Genomic DNA, 16,079 nt, shown 5'->3' on the forward strand with positions numbered 1-16,079 from the left:
CTCAGGTGCCTCGAGATTGAACTATGAACTTAAGTTGGTATTTATATATATTTTTATATATTTATATATATTATGGAACACCAAAGTTGTGTGCAACAAGCTGACACATAAGTTCATTAGGATGCAATTACTGCGATCAGAATGTAGGCTACTCAATTATTTTAGCAAGAAGGTGTAATTAACTGCAGGTTCATGTTGAATGCTGCCTGGTGCCAGATTTCGAGGATTGGCTTGCATGGGTAAACACAGCAGTGGGGTTTTACCCAGAGCACAGCCACTAGCTGAGAGATGCAGACTGATGGAAAACAGCAGTGGCTGGATTGGTGGGAGACACGCCAGAGCAAGACAAGAGGAGCAGAGCATCTTGTCCTTCACCTAGCAGCCCAGCTGATAGAGCTGGAGCCTCTAGGGATACGAGCTGAGTGCATCAAAACTTACTGGGTATAATCGCTGCTGAGCCGTTGCTGCCTCATTATTTAAAAGCATGAATATTAACGAGTTCTTATAGCTTCTTTGGAAAGATCTGCCTGTTATGGCTTATAGATCATAGTGGTACTGGGAGAAAATAAAACTATGTCAAACTGTTTGCCTGTTGCTTGTTTGCAACTCTCTCCTTCAGCTCATGGGAGCCTGGACACTATTCTGGAGAGGTAGTTTCCTCAGCATGTCTTCCACTTGTGAATTATTTCATGGGAAGCTTTGTCCTAGTAATGAGTGGAATATTCAGTGTGCAATTAATATCTCTGTTGCCCTCAGGCCTTCACAATCCTTGTCAAAATGTACATTACACCTGTAAAAATTCCATACAGAGCAGCAGGCAGAGAGGCAGCTGTTCATGGACTGTGCATGGAGAGAAGGAAGAGAAAAAAGACAGGAAATCTTTCAAGATTTACTGCATACATAAAGCAGGAGACCATCATGGGCATGAGTGGCACAACAGGACCTGGGAGCTGTGGCACAGAATCCTGTATGGTGCTGAGCAACCTGGCCTGGGAAAGGAGTCCCTGCCCATGGCAGGGCTGAGATAATGAGCTTTAAGGGCCCTTCCAATCCAAACCATTTCATGATTCTATGAAGTTAATTTTGTTAATTGCTGTCCCTCATTCCCAGGGCAGTGCCATGAGGTGCGTGAGTTCCATGTCCCTGGTCCTGTTTCATTGTTTTAGAAGGAAGCTTCTGCAAAGAGCCTGATCTTCCCACAACTCATTTCTAACTGGAATTTAACAGACCCCCATCTGCCAAATAATAAATAAGAACCTTTACATGCAACACTCCGTTTGTTAAGCAGAGCTATAAACAAAGCCTAAATAGCAGCTAATTTAGGGAACGAGGTTGGGAAGGCAGTGTTGCCATAGTTGCAGCACAGGGGTGGGATGAACACCCAGCCCCATATAGTCAGGTCCCCTGTCATGGTTTAGGGCAAATTTGGGAGAAACCTCCCCCCCCGGGAAGCAAACATACATGGCAGTTCCCAAAAACCAAGCCTACTGCCAGGCTTAAAGCCACCACCAAGAGCTTGTCCCTGTGGCAGTGAAGGGCAGGCTGTGAAGGATTGCAGAAAATGCCTTATTACAACAAAATTATGTGGCTCTGGTTTTCACTCTTTTCACTCTGTCGGGAAAGTCCAATGTGGCAAAGCTGGTGGCACAGCAAGGGCAGGGCCAGCAGCAGCAGCTGTGTCTTTCCCAGGGAGAACAGAGCCAGACATGCTCACAGACTTCCCAGGCCAGCCTTTGGGCATGCACCAAACTGGGACAGGAGCCCGTGCACTGACTTGCCGACAGCTGGAATGAGGCTGGCAGAGATAGGAAAACCCCAGGGTTTGTGGCGCCTCCACACACCGGATCCGTGGGCTGCTCCAAGCTCTTTACACACCACTAACTCATGTATTTCCCTGATGCATAATTCATACCTTTTTTTAGCAGAAGGTAAAAACTTCATAACTGCTAACGTGCAAGTGTTCATTAATGTGAGTATGCCAGACAGCCCTTGGATTTGGAAGGCGCTCTTGACAAAGAGCCAAAGTCTGTCCGCTGTGAGCAGATTTTTTTTGAGAGCTCAGAGGCTGGTGGGTACCAGTCTCCAAATGATTCTCCAGTGGCTGCTGAGCTGCTGCTTCATCCTGGTTCCCCTGAAGAACTTGGAACATCATAGAAGCAGAAATAAACAAACAGATAATTTCCTCTATACAAGGCATGGTGCTGGATGTGCTGTATATTCCATGTCTCTGTCCTGCACAGAGCAGTCAACCAAGCACAGAAGGGAGATAAGAGCATTTGTTCCAATAAGGAACATGGAGAGGATGAAAAACAAGTTTTCTGTTGTGTTCCATGCAGGGCTGTTTATAATGCCTGTGACTATTTTTAAGCCTGAGAGATGAAGGGCTGCCAGCTGCAGCTGAGGGAAGGTGCATTGTATTCTGGAGCACTGTCAGGTGAACCAGAGCAGATACTTGTTACCCAGCAGCCAGCACAGGGACATCGGTGACACCACCCTCCCCATCCTTGTCCTTGGCAGGAGTCTGGCTGCAGGCACTGTCCTGGTAGGTGGAACTGCACACCTGCTACTGGGGTGACACCAACATTCACAGGGACAATGTCACTGTGAAAAACCTTCTGAAAGATATTGCTGGGTGGAAAAGGCAATCTCTAGGTCTAGAGGAGGAGCAAGTGGCTGCTGTTGCTGCTGCCTGTTCTGTAAGACCATGTTTGGCGGTATGGAGACATGGGCAGGATGAGGGCACAGGCGGGATGAAGGTGCGGGCGGGATTAAGGTGCGGGCAGGATGGAGGCACAGATGGAATGGAGGCACAAGCAGCCAGGAGTACCCTGCCCCTGTTGGAACAGAGGAAGGATGGCTGCCTGTGAGGCTGCCCCAGGAACCAGGGATGAAGAGCAAAGCAGAGAACATCGGAGATACTCCAGCTCCTTTGGCAAGGTGAACAGCCAGCCCCTTACAATCTCTCACCCCACTGCTGACACACAGGAACTCCTGGATGCTGACAGCAGCTATTTTCAACAGCCTCTGACACAGTAGAGTGAGAAATCATTTCCCAGAGCCAGAATCTCTCTTTTGAGTGTTTTGGAGAGGTCTGAGGCCACCCAAACTCATGCTGTAGAGTATCATGGACGCTGGAACTGGCTCCCCAGGGAAGCGTGAAGCCTGACAGAAGTCAAAGAAGCATTTGGAAAATGCTCTCAAGCAGACGGTGGGATTTTGGGAATTGTCCTGTGCAGGGCCAGGAGTCAAACTCAGTGATTCTTGTGGATACCTTCCAGTTCTGTACTGCATGATTCCAGGATCACTGCAGTGCCTCGACCAAGCTGTAGCTCCATAAAGTGCCTCCCCATGGCAATCCCAGCCACCACTAATACAGCTCTGCCTGGCTTCCCTGAGGAGCTACTCTCTCATTTCCTGGAGGTTTGATGTGTGTTCATCAAATTGAAAAAGGATTTAAAAAGAAAGGAGTATCATAAACACCCTAAACAATTAGATCTATATAGCATGTTGTCAATATAGATAACATTATTTAAATAATAAGCTCAGAACTTTCACCTGTAAATTAAAACATCTTATTGAAACATATGCTGATTACAAGGCAAATGTCTTTGTTCTAATTGTCTTAATTATGGGCTTTTAACATCAAGAATCTGTAATAATCTGAAATAAAAACACTCATAAATGACAGCATGTAACAACAATAGCTGCATCTGCTGGCACTTGGACTGGGCTATCAGGGTGAGGAATTATGTGATTCCTGGGGAGGGCATGGTGGGTGGTGGGTGTGCAGGGAGGCTGTAGGGCTGACAAGAGCGTCTGAACACACTCATCACATGAAGTGATGGTGGCAGCTTGGACTAGCTCCATTCATCATCCCCAGTTATATAGTTCCCACCCCTGGGTACTGCACATGGGGGAGAGTTGCTTGGGAGTGGGAAGAGAAGGAGACTGGGCTGGTGCATGTGTACTTAGTTAATTAATTTTAATTAGTTAATTAATTTAATTAGTTGATCAATTTCCCATTGTTTTGTCCTACCTGGGTGAGGCACAGCTGTGACTGCTGCATCCCTGGAGAAGTGTTTGCCATGGACCAGCTCTGAGAAAGGCCTGTCAGCTGTGCCCCTTCCACTAATTAGTCCAACAGTGCTTGGGGCAGAAGATCCCACAGCCACAGGATCCAAGCAGCTACCTCCTGCAGCATGTGCCTCCTCACGGGGCACTGAGCTCAGTCTGTGGGCACTGGGATATTAGGCAAAGCCATTTCCAAGCAAAGGAGAGGTGCTGATCTCTGCTTCTCAGTAGACAGGCAGCAATTCCCACTCCACAATGATATGTGGAGAAGGAGAATTAACTTGTGTTTTCTCTGGTTCACCACTAGCAATTTCATTCCCCCTTTTGGGCTCCTGCTTCCACTCCCATTGCCTGTGCCTGAAAAACTAATGAATTTACACTGATTACTCATCCGTGCTTTGTCTCCTACTTTCATTTTATTCTCGTTTTAGCTTCTTATCTTTCTTCACACTCTTTTAACTTCAGTTAATGGTTTCATCCTTTCTAAGTGAGGTTCTGTGCTGCTCACAGCCTCTTTCTTATCTCTGAGAACACTAAAAGGAATCACCCGCTTTGTTCCATAGCTGGGTGCCCCACAGCCCTCTTAGAGAGATGGGATGGAACTCCCTGAAAATAACACCTGGATGATTAGTGGGTAAAAACCTAGCAATGGAAGACTGTGCTGAGGATGATGCCTGTGGACCGCCATCCTCAGCAGCATGGCTGCCCCATCGTCCAGGCTCCCATGGCAGGACACAGCAGCTGGGAGATGCTGATGGATGCCATGTGGGATCCAGGCACAGGCAGCAAGTGAAGACACGCATATATGGAGACATGAAATGGACTTCACTCTCATAGTAAACAAGCAGTCACATGAGTAAAGGTGGAGGGGCTGGGGGAACACCAACACCCCCACATCCCCTGGTGCACCTGTGAGCCTTGAATGCTTCCAGGGATGGGGCAGCCACAGCTGCTCTGGGCCACTTGTACCAGGGCCTTAGCACCCCCGTGGCAAGATTTCCTTCCCAATATCCCATCTATCCCTACCCTCTGCCAGTGAGAAACCATTTCCCCTTGTCCTGTCCCTCCGGATTCTTGTCCAAAGTCCCGCTCCAGCTCTCTTGGAGCTCCTTGAGATGCTGGAAGGGTCTCTAAGATATCCCTGGAACCTTTTTTTCTCCAGGCTGAACACCCTCAGCTTTGCCAGTCTGTATTCAGAGCAGAGGGTCTCTAGCCATTCGAGCTTCTCCGTGACCTCCTCTGGACTTGTTCCAGCAGCTCCACATCTTTCTGATGTTGTTTCCCAGAGCTGGAAGCAGCTCTGCAGGTGGGGTGCCCTGCACCTGAGCAGGGTAGAATCCCCGCCTCCCCTGCTCTCATGCTGTGGGATCAGCCCAGAACCAGGGAGTTTCTGGGTCCCAGCACATGTGGCTGGTGCATGTCCAGCTTTCACCCACCAGCACCCCCAGGTCCTTTTCTCCAGGGCTACTCCATGATATTTTGCAGTGACGCTCATTAGGATGGTGTGTCATTGGAGTGTCCTGCCTGATCCTCAGCACACTGTGTGCTCAGTTGTCCTACCGCCTTTAGAAGTGCCCCCTGAGAGGGTTTCTGCTATGCTCCCAGCCTTGAAACCCATTTTGGAGAAAACCGGTGAGCTGAAGGGCAGATTGGCAGGCAGATTCAGGTTGTTTTTCTTTTCTAGCTGGACATATGGATATAGGAAATCTTTAGAGACCTTGAAAAGGAAAAGTACTTCCCTCTGAATTGCTAAACCGATGGCATGGCTAAGAATAGCCTCTGAAGGGAGAGGGAAGATGAATGACATGAGGCATTCAGCACCTTTTCTTACTGTGCACAAGTTGTGAAATTTAAAAAGTGAAATATCAAGGCATGTGCAGGCGAAAGGGAATGGCCAGTCACACTGAGGACATTTGGAGGAGTGTGTTATTATGTAAAGCAAATTGGGGAAAGGTTAGCAAATACCACTGCTTCCCTGGGGAGCTCTTCTCTTGCCAAAGCCATTAGTGCACTGGCAGGATAACAGATCCTCTCTGCTAGCTCTCTAGGTCATAAGCAAATTAAGACAGAAAAGCTGATCTGCTATCAATCTACATTAGGCACAAGAGTCCAGCTCACCTGTCCAGCAGCCACTGGTTTACAGAAAGTTTAAGGTTGGAATATCAAAGTCTTATAATTAAACTGATCCCATTTTGCTCACTGCTCAGGCAGGCTGGGCATAGAGCTCTGGGACAGGGCTGTACAATTCTTGCTGTCCTCAGGTGAGAGCATGGCACAGGGAGGGCGATTCCCCAGGGAGTGCCCCAGGACTTCCACCGCGCTGCTTCATCCCTTCAGGGAAATCCACGGCCATGGTGTTGCAGCTATGCTCCGTGTCCAGGGGCTCTGGGGTTGCGGCCCCACAGGGAGGGCTTGGATTCAGCCAGTTTGTGCTTACCTCAGAGTCTTGATGCCAGCTCGCAGTTGTGCAGCTTGTAATTTGGAAAGGGACAGATCAGGGAAATGTTGCATATGGGATGTGGGAAACTCCTTCCCTAGAGAGGAAGGGGTGAGTGAGGGCAGGAGGAGGCAGAGTTTTTGCTAGAAGCAACCCAAGTATCTCCCAGCATGGGCAGAAAGAGTTTTTGATAACCTCAATATAAACTGCTTAGTGCGATTAAAACAACCCACTGTCATGGAAGGGAAAACAATCCTCCCAGGGAGGATTAAGGCCAGGTCTGGAGCCCCTCCCTCCATGGACACACCAGTCTTTGGATGAGTACCCTGGGCATGGCAGGTGCTGGGACAGTGGTCTTCTCTGCCATGCGTGCAGAGAGGTTTAGGCTGGATATTAGGTAAAGGGTATTCCCGCAGCAGGTGGTTGAGCACTTGAACAGGATCCCCAGGGAATGGTCATGGCCCCAAGGCTGCTAGAGCTCAAGAAGCATCTGGACAACGCTCTCAGGCACAGGGTGGATTTTGGTGTTCTGTGCAGGGCCAGGAGTTGATCCACGCAGATCCCTTCCAGCTCAGAATATTCTGTGCTTCCATGATTTCAAACACAAGTGGTGCCTGCAAAACCTCCAGAGTCACATTTGCAGTGAACAAAGACACCCACCCGCACATCATTTCAAATCCTGCCTTTGATCTCAGGTTCCGGTAACAACCTTCTCCCCATCCAATTACTTGTCTTACAATTGACATAGAAATATTAAATTCCTAAGAACTAAAGCACTTTCAAAGTATAACCTACTTTTAAAGTAGACAAGATTTATCGTGGAAGCATTTGTTTTCTAGTCCTTGACATTATCAAAGTCACTGATGCCTCATCAGCAGCTCCATAAATGAGGCCTCCAAACACATCTGGTTGCCTTTTGCTGAGCACTGTTTGCTGGCTGAGCTCTGATGATGGCAGTCTGGCACAAGTCCAGATTTTTGTTGGTGTTGCATTTGGTCAGGGTGTGATTTCAGCAGAGGAACCCCAGCAAAGGCATTTGCCATTGCAGGGAAAGGAAGTCAAACAGCCATCCTGGAAGTGCTCCATCCCTGGAAGTGTTCAAGGCCAGGGCGAAGCAACCTGGTCTAGCGAAGGTGTCCCTGCTCATGGCAGGGGTGGAATGAGATGAGCTTTAAAGTCACTTCCAACTCAAACCATTCTGTGATTCCATGATCCTTCAGAAGCAGCAACAGCAGGAAACAACTGAGCAAAGAACAATTTGGTAAATGCTACTGTAGCAGGAGTCTTGACCTACAGATATCACTACAAAGTGACTATCCCAGAGGAGGACTTCCCTGTAAGGTCACACCACTGCCTCACAGCCACATCCAGCCCCTTCTGCCTCCCTGGTGGCACTAGAGCTGGTCCTGGCTGAGCCCCTCTGACTGTGTTGCAGATGGCGGCCCTGTCACCATCCCCTGTGACTCTATAACCATGTGACCATGGTGTGCCGTTGGCATCCTTCTGCTGCCACACACTTCCAGGCGCAATCAAATCTGTCCTGCACCCCTCTGACCATTGCTGAGTAGCAGAGGCAGCCGCTGGCACTGTGGGCTCACTGTTGCTAGCCACAGCATCCAGAAAACAGCTCAAATTAAAACTGGGAAATCTTTGCAATGGAGCAAGCACCAGGCTTCTGGTGGTGGCGGCAGCGGCGGCGGCAGCAGCAGCAGCAATGGTGCCCCTGGTCCACACCTCTGCCTGGTCCCAGCTCTCATCATAAATTGCTGCACTAACCTACATGGAGAGACATTAACTTTCTCTCCTAAAACAAGGTGCAGTTAGTTGGGCTTAAAAGAACACCAAGTGGTGCTAATTACTCTCTAAAAGATGAATAGAATTAAGCCAGAGAAGCAGAAAATTACCTTTGTGGGAGATCTGTTGCAGAGTTTAACTGAACAAGGATGGTAGCTGGATTGACAATGAAGAATTTGTCTTTTAACACCAGTTCACAAGCACCTTGACTATTGCCTTTTGTTTGCTCCTGGAAATCATCCAGCGTTTTGATTAGCCATTAACTCTTCCCTACACATTCAGCAGTGTTCAAGGAGCCCCTTGTGTTGGTTACAGGCTCTCAGGCTGCCTCAAGGCACTTCCCTGATCAGTAGTTGCTTCCAATGTGACATAATTCATCGCTGACCAACTCTGCTCCTTGCAGCCTGCCCAAAGATCTTAGAGTCACAGGATGATTTGTGTTTGAAGCACCTTCAAGCTCATCCCATTCCACCCCCTGCCATGAGAAGGGACACCTTCAGGTAGACCAGGTTGCTCCAAGCTGTGTCCAACTTGGCCTTGAGCACTTTCAGGGATGCGGCAGCCACAGCTTCTTTGAGCAGGCTGTGCCACTGCCTGTTCCAGAGATGGGCAGCAGCCCTCCTGGGAAGTCATAGTTCCTGGAGCTTTGCCATTAAACCAAGCTCCAGGCCCACCCCTGGTGTGTTTGCAATGGTGCTGCTCTGTGCCAGTACTCTTACTTGGCAGAAGGTCTCAGGTCCCCACCAGATGTGATGGTGACAGGACTTGCAAAATGAACTGGGATCTGCCCCAGGCTTACTCCCTGGCAGCCCTGAGGAAACCTGTTCATTGGGATGCGCTCCAGCTGCTATGCAGTCCAAGTGCTTTCTGACTCCAAATCCTTCCCTTGCACAGGTCTCTTCGCTGGCTGCTGTACCCAAAGAAACCTGAAACATCTGTGTAGGAGCTGGAACCCAAACAGGGCAACTTTGGGGCTCTGTATGGCTAGCACATGCACAGGGATGTGCCACGAGCAGCCAGTGACAGCCCTCAGCACAAGTGATTTTAAAGACTGATCAGCTATGGTGAGTTGAAGCTCTCGCCCTTCAGATCACACCACTGAGCTCAGGGCTGCACCCTGAGCAGACCCCCAGACAGACCACCCCCCCAACACAGTCCACTCAGGACTGGGCTTGCCAATAAAAAGCTGGAGGTAACAGGGAATTTTAACCAGCACAAAGCCACATGTATCTGAGACCTTGAGTTTCTGCTCTGTGTAGGAAGCACACAGTATTGTGCAGCTCCTGGGATTTCAATAGTAATTAACAATCTGTTCTACTCAAGTCTTGGTGGTAAGAGGCTAGGAAAAGCTATCTGCAAGGATCTGGAGCAAGAAGGCCACCAGAATGGCTCTGATATGGCTGCAAATGCTCCTGAAATGAGAAAGATCCATCTCTCTCCCAAGGGCTGTTGCCTCAAGAGCCTCCTGCTTTCCCTATTGGTCTCTGAAGTTCTTATATATAAAACCTTTTTGTTCCCATCAATGCTACTCCTGGATTTATGCTTATGGGAAAAGCTCATGGAATGTGGGAACTGAAGACTTTAAAAAGCAATTTGAGAAGCAGTGCAGGCAATGTGCTCCCAAGAACTGCTGCCACTGCTCTCCCTGATGTGCAGGACTTGCTGTACCTGCAGCACCAGCTGCTCGTTCCAGCCTGGTTCCAGCTCTCTTCATTTACAAGATGCATTATTTACCAGCCTGACATGCAGCTCATTTAAAAATCAGATTTATCAGCAAAATAGTAGCGCTTGCTATGGTGGCTTCCAACAAGAGTGTTTTGCTGGGCTTTTGTTGACTCTGCAATTTTCTGCCTGATTCATTACCAAAGGGTGCTAACACAGAGCTCTCAGCCCCTTCCCAGCCTGGGGGCTCCGCTCGTAGCACCACTGGGATACGGACCACATTGGACTTTGGCCTTCCACTGCCAGGGCAAGCAGGAAGAGGCCCACACCAAAGGAATGACTTTCATGGAAGCACAATGAACTCAGTGCTGCAAAAAGCCTGGATCCACAACCAGATCCTGTTTGGGCAGCTGTATGCTGTGTTCAAGAGACCATCGGTCTGTCCTGCTCCACAGCACCCACAAAGCAGGGTTAACACAGTTTGTGACAGGTACCGGTGGTGGCAGCAGGTCCTTGTGGATGGTCCTGGGATGCAACACCAGCACTAGGGGTGCCATCCCTCTGCCCACTGTTGACAGATCCCTGGGAGAAAGGCTAAAGGAACAGCTGAGCTTTGGCTGCACTGCTACGTGGCAAGGGAGGGTAAAAATATCTATGGGAAGATCCAGGCAGTTCCTGTAATGTTGCACTGCGGAATGCACCACCTGCCCTGTGCCCCATGGATCTCCAAGCTGCCACTTTTCACACCTGGGAATGGGGTCTGCCCTGCTCCTCCTGCAGCGGTCCAGCAGTGGTCTGTTGTACAGAGCTTTGGGGGTAGGAGCAGTTCACACCAGCTGAATCATGCTGCAGGAACTGTTCTGGTGCCAAGGACTTCTTAGTGCACGATTGGAAGTGTCAGTCACTTCGCAAAGGTGGGATTGATCACGAAGTGAAGTGTAACTGGAGCTCCACAGTGGCTCAAAATCCACCCTGGAAAGGGGATACTAGTGCTCAGAGGAGCAGTGTCCTTTTCCTGTGTGCTGCCTTCCCAGCCAGCACCCTTTACCCTTTTTCTCCAGCTCCTGGGACCAGGTACCCCACTGGGCCATTAGCTAGTGCCAACCTTGGCTGGGAGCAAACCAAGAGCCTCTGAGAGCAGCAGCAGAGCCATGGGCACAAGAACCAGAGCCAGGGCCAGGGCCAGTCATGTCTGGGTCACTGTCCTGGTTTAGGGCAGTCACCCCAGATCAGTCACCCATGGCCGAAGGGCCCATAGCCACCTTGGCACACCTACGCCTTCACTCCGCAACACGTGTGTGGACACTCACCGCTCCGAGTACTGCAGCCCCTCCTGTGCAGCCAGGAGCAGGAACACGCTGTAAACACACATAAATATTTATTATTCAGGAAGAGAGGTTTTACCATGACCCAGATTTCTTTCCCCCTGACGCTGTACCAGGTCCCAAGAGGACTGAATGAAATGGGAGCTCAGAGGTGGACATGCACAGCACACCTCTGTCCACAGCAGCCCCCAGCCCAAATCATCCAGGGTGGCACATTTTCCTTGCCCACTGTCCCATCCTTTTTTTTTCCAAAGAAAACAGGGTTTTCTTTGAGCCAAGGTGGACCCATGTTTCCAGGTACCACACGACTCACTTGGAATAGGGACAAACACAAAGAGGGAAGGTGAATGCCCTGCTCCCTGTGAGGCGCAGAAGCTGGGATGCTCCAAGCAGGATCATCCCCTTTCCTGCATCAGGCTTCTCCTCCAGGAGAGGTGCCCGACAAAAGTTTCCCAGCCTCAGACCCACCTTGCTGCAGCATTGCTTGGTTCTTTTTCCCACCTGCTCAGGCCAGGGACAGGTTTACCTCCCTGGGAGCACCCACAGGCACTGACAGGGCTGAGTGTTGCTCCTCAGCTCCTGCTCCAGCTCACAGCGGAGTTGTGTCCTCCAAAGGCAGCAGTGCCTTATCAATAATAAAAGGCAATTTCCCCAGACAGAACCAGGAGATTACTTTGTGTGCTTCATCTGCAGCTGACAGGATGGGAAAGACTTTAGGAAGATGCAATTTGACAGTAACACAAAACAACAACAGCATTAAGGGAAGAATAATGGCAAAGGCATCCATCAAAAACCTCATGTTCCTTAACCAGGAGCAAGAAATCAGAGCAGTCAGACCCAAGCAGAGGCTGAAAGGGAGGGCAGGAGTGCAGGAAGGAGCCAGGTACCACTGCCTATGGGGCATCCTGGCCACTGTAGGATCTCAGCTTCAGGATGTGGACAGAGGGAGGACAAGAGGACCTTGGTGTCACCTCAGCCAGCTCAGCAACTTGCCAGCTCCATGGCCACAGAACCCAGGGGAGGAAAAGGTACCACCGTGCATGATGCAAGTAACATTCCACATCCACCAGGGCAGAACCTGGTGCCAGGAGCCCACAGCAGACACAGGGCACACGGAGAGCCAGGCACCACGGTCGCATGTGGAGCCAGCTCCAGGCTGGCTGCAGACGGGGATGGAGCCAGGCAAGATGCTGCTGTTTCCATCTCTATGAAAAAAAGCCAGAAGATGTCTCTGATGGCATTAGAGAGATGGAAGGTTTCCAGAGGAGCTGGGCTCCATGAAGTTGTGCCAGCTCAACAACCAGGGGTCTGCAGCCCAGAGCTCACAGCAAGGATTCAGGTACCTGCTGCCAAGAGGGTACTACCATCCCCATGGGGACAGCTCTGGTGACACTGGGGGAAGAGGGAACATGTTTTAGCTGGCAGTGCTGGCAGCCCTTGGACCTCAGCACAGTCATGAGAGCCAAGCAGGGTGCAGCAACCGGGGCTGGTAGGCAGTCTCCAGAGCCCCCTTTCTCCCCAAATCCAGGAGCAGGGAGGCATGTCAGTGCTGATACTGCAGTACAGCAGGGCTCAAGCTGCTGAGAGACCTGTCTGGATGAGGCTGGCCTGATCTTCCCTTAACAAAGGCACTGCATTTATGGGTGTTTATGGGACCTCCACCTGTAATTTGAGCCCCTGCTTAGTAAGTCACAAAAAGTTTGAATCCCATCAGTGGAGCTGCCATGGAAAAACCTGCCCAATACAGCCAAAGCTCCCAGGTCCTCCCCAGAGAGGAGCCAAGCAGCGCCTCTCCAGTCCATGGGAATGCTGGAGTCAAGCATACAGAGCATGGCAGGGCCCAGACAGGGTCTCATAAAGAGTCTGTTATGGCTCAATACTTAACATTAAAAAAATGGGAGGTGTAAAAGAGAGAGCTCCCAGTGAATGAGGATCTGATCCATTTTTGAATATGGGCTGTGTGTGATGAACCACATGAATACATGAATACATGAATGCATGAATGCATGAATACAAGAATCAGAACCACGACTCTTCAGTGTGGTTGAGAGCACTTGCCTGGGAGATAGGCAGTGCTGCCCAAGTGCTCCAATGGGCTATTGGGCTCTGCCAAGGGAGGGATTCCCACTAAACAGAAATGCTTCCATCCTATCCCCTCACATAGACCTTCTCCTCCAGAGAGGGTGTCCCTGACTCTCACTAAGGACCTTCAGGTTCCCCCAGTGTTGGAATGAGGGTCTGACTGACAGCACAATGGGTGCTGCAGGAAGACGCTTGGTGTGAGGAACTGGGGGAACCCTGCATGAAGCCTGTAATTCCCATCATGAAGCCTCACAGGAACAACACATCCTCTCTGAGGTTCTCCCCTCCACATGGAGCCGACAACTGTGCAAGCCCCTGTCCTGTCTGGAGCCAGGCCCCTGCAGAGCCTGACACTCATTTCTCTCAGGCTGGATGCTCCCACTTCCTCCAGGCACTTGGTTTAGCATAAGTCACTGGGGTTATGACACCCATTTTACAACCCACTCAATGAATATTGAGGCTGCTTCAGGCAGCCTGACTGGCCCAAGTGGCTGCTGCATTGGGAAGTAGCAGAGGGAAAACCTCTCCAGAAAGTCACTGGCATGGCCCCAGCACCACCAAGATGCTGCAGACCTCTGCAGCTGTGGGCAGTGCCAACACAGGGAGGAAAAATACCAGATACAAGAGTGACACCCCACTTGGAAGGACACCAAGAGCCACTCACTGTTGGAAGCAGTGTCCCGAGGTTTTACAGCCTGGACACAGACACCACAGCTCTGGAAGCAGAGGCTCAGCAAAACTTCTCTGGATCTGGCCATGCTGGAGCATCTGAGGGAGAGAGGACACGTCCTGCGTTATCCAGGCTCCTAGAGCTGCTGCCAGTCAATAAAAACCAGTGAAGCATTTGATAATGTGTATGCCTGGACAGACAGACTTAATGAAACCTTTATTTTAAAAATATGGTTTTTAATTTAAATGCAAATTTGGTGCTGCGTTAGTGGTAGGTCACTTGCACTAACACATTGCTTCAGTAGCAGGGATGAGGCTCAGGAAGCAACAGCACAAATGGTTGGTCCTTTCCCGGGCATTTTTTTTAATTAAAATTTTTCAGGAGAGGATTAGTCCTGTTCTACAGAACAGTTGCTCACACCAAGTTCAGCCAGACCCTTCCCAAGCCACACATGCTGCCAGGGATACTTTCAGCAGGCTGTTAGCTGTTAATGGAGCAGGGCACATTTATTTCTGCATCTCAAAATCCCCTTTGGCAAATCACAGCACTCTGCTCAATAGATGCTCCTGCAGCATCCAGCATCAGGAAAATGGTATCAGTGATAAGTCTGTGCAAGGACAGCAGAGATGTTTCCAACTGCTGGGGCGAATTACATGGATAAGTCTTCAGAAGATATATTAAACCTAATGTGAAAACAAACCTTCCAAGTGATGAGCAGGGCAGTTATCCTGTGTTACATGCAAGTTATGTGCAAGAGAATCTCGTTCAGAGAAGATCTGCCTTTGCCAAGAGAGATGAGCTGGAATGAGAGCCCTGATCCAAGAGAGAGGATGCTCTGATCTCTGGTCAGAGCTCCTAGCATGAAGCTTTAACTCTTCCCTCAGCCCAGCTCTGCCTCATGTGAGAGAAATCCTGACATCACCTGATGTCAATCCTGAAACATCACCAGGAGATGGAGAGGGCAGAGCAGGAGTGACCCTGTGGCTGTGCCTGTCAGTAACCACTCAATGAGTGCCTCACAGCGCAGATAAATGGGAACTCACTGGGAGAAATGAGATAAACAGTGGCCTTAATAGCACTCCGTTGACCTCCAAATAGCAGTTCCAGCCAGGGTTGCCCCTGGGCACAATAGGAAAAGGTCCTTGGATTAAAGGACATGCTCTGAGGTTGTCCCTTCTCTGCTGTGCTGTGTTTCAGCCCATTTCCATCCTGGTCAGGTCAGAGCAGATCCAGAACCAGCTGAGTCAGACACAGAAAGAAGCACTGGGTGGAAGCCCAGGGCCTGCTGTGTGCCAGGTCTCTGGAAGGCTGTTCACTTCCTCCCTCAGTGTCCATAACCTAGAGGGCACAAGCTCACCTATCCTCCTAAAGGGTGTTGGAAATCTCATCTCCAATGCACAGTGGGAGCTAACCACCCCTTTTCTCACCTGGGGAAGCCCAGGTGAGCATTCACGACATGTTCACATGCCCATCACCACCTGCAACAGCAGACACCCCTGTGTGATCTCTGCAATCATTTGCTCCGTGTTGTTGGGTCTTGGTGCTCTTATGCCGCCAGTGTCTGGCTGGAGGCAGCTGATGCTCTCTGGGTTGGTGATCCCCACTCTTAAGTGTTGTTCTCAGTGAGCCACTTCAGGGCCAAAACCATAAATATTAGGATTTGGAGTTTATTTGTTCCCTGTACTCCTGTCTGCCTATGAATATGCAGGTTCATCCTGAAAAAGAACCCTGTGTATCTTCCAGCTTCCAACATGTAGGGAACAGCAATCTGGAGTTCAGGGGGTTCCCAATGCAGCTGACAGCCATGGCTGCCTTGGGATTGGAGTCCAAAGCCCCCAGAGCTGTCTTCTCCTTCCAACTCAGCTATTTGCTTATTCCCTTGCTAAACCCAGACCTGAGGGCCTTGGGGCTCAATTTAGCAGAAGGTGAACCCACAAATGAGGGGATACCTTTTCCAAGTGGGAGCCTGGAGATGCCCCAGGGACAGATGGGGCTGCTCCCAGTGGGGGGATTCACCCAGCCCCCTGTCCCTGCTCAC

Source organism: Poecile atricapillus, chromosome 23, assembly GCF_030490865.1.
Source record: "Poecile atricapillus isolate bPoeAtr1 chromosome 23, bPoeAtr1.hap1, whole genome shotgun sequence".
Taxonomy (NCBI): Eukaryota; Metazoa; Chordata; class Aves; order Passeriformes; family Paridae; genus Poecile; species Poecile atricapillus.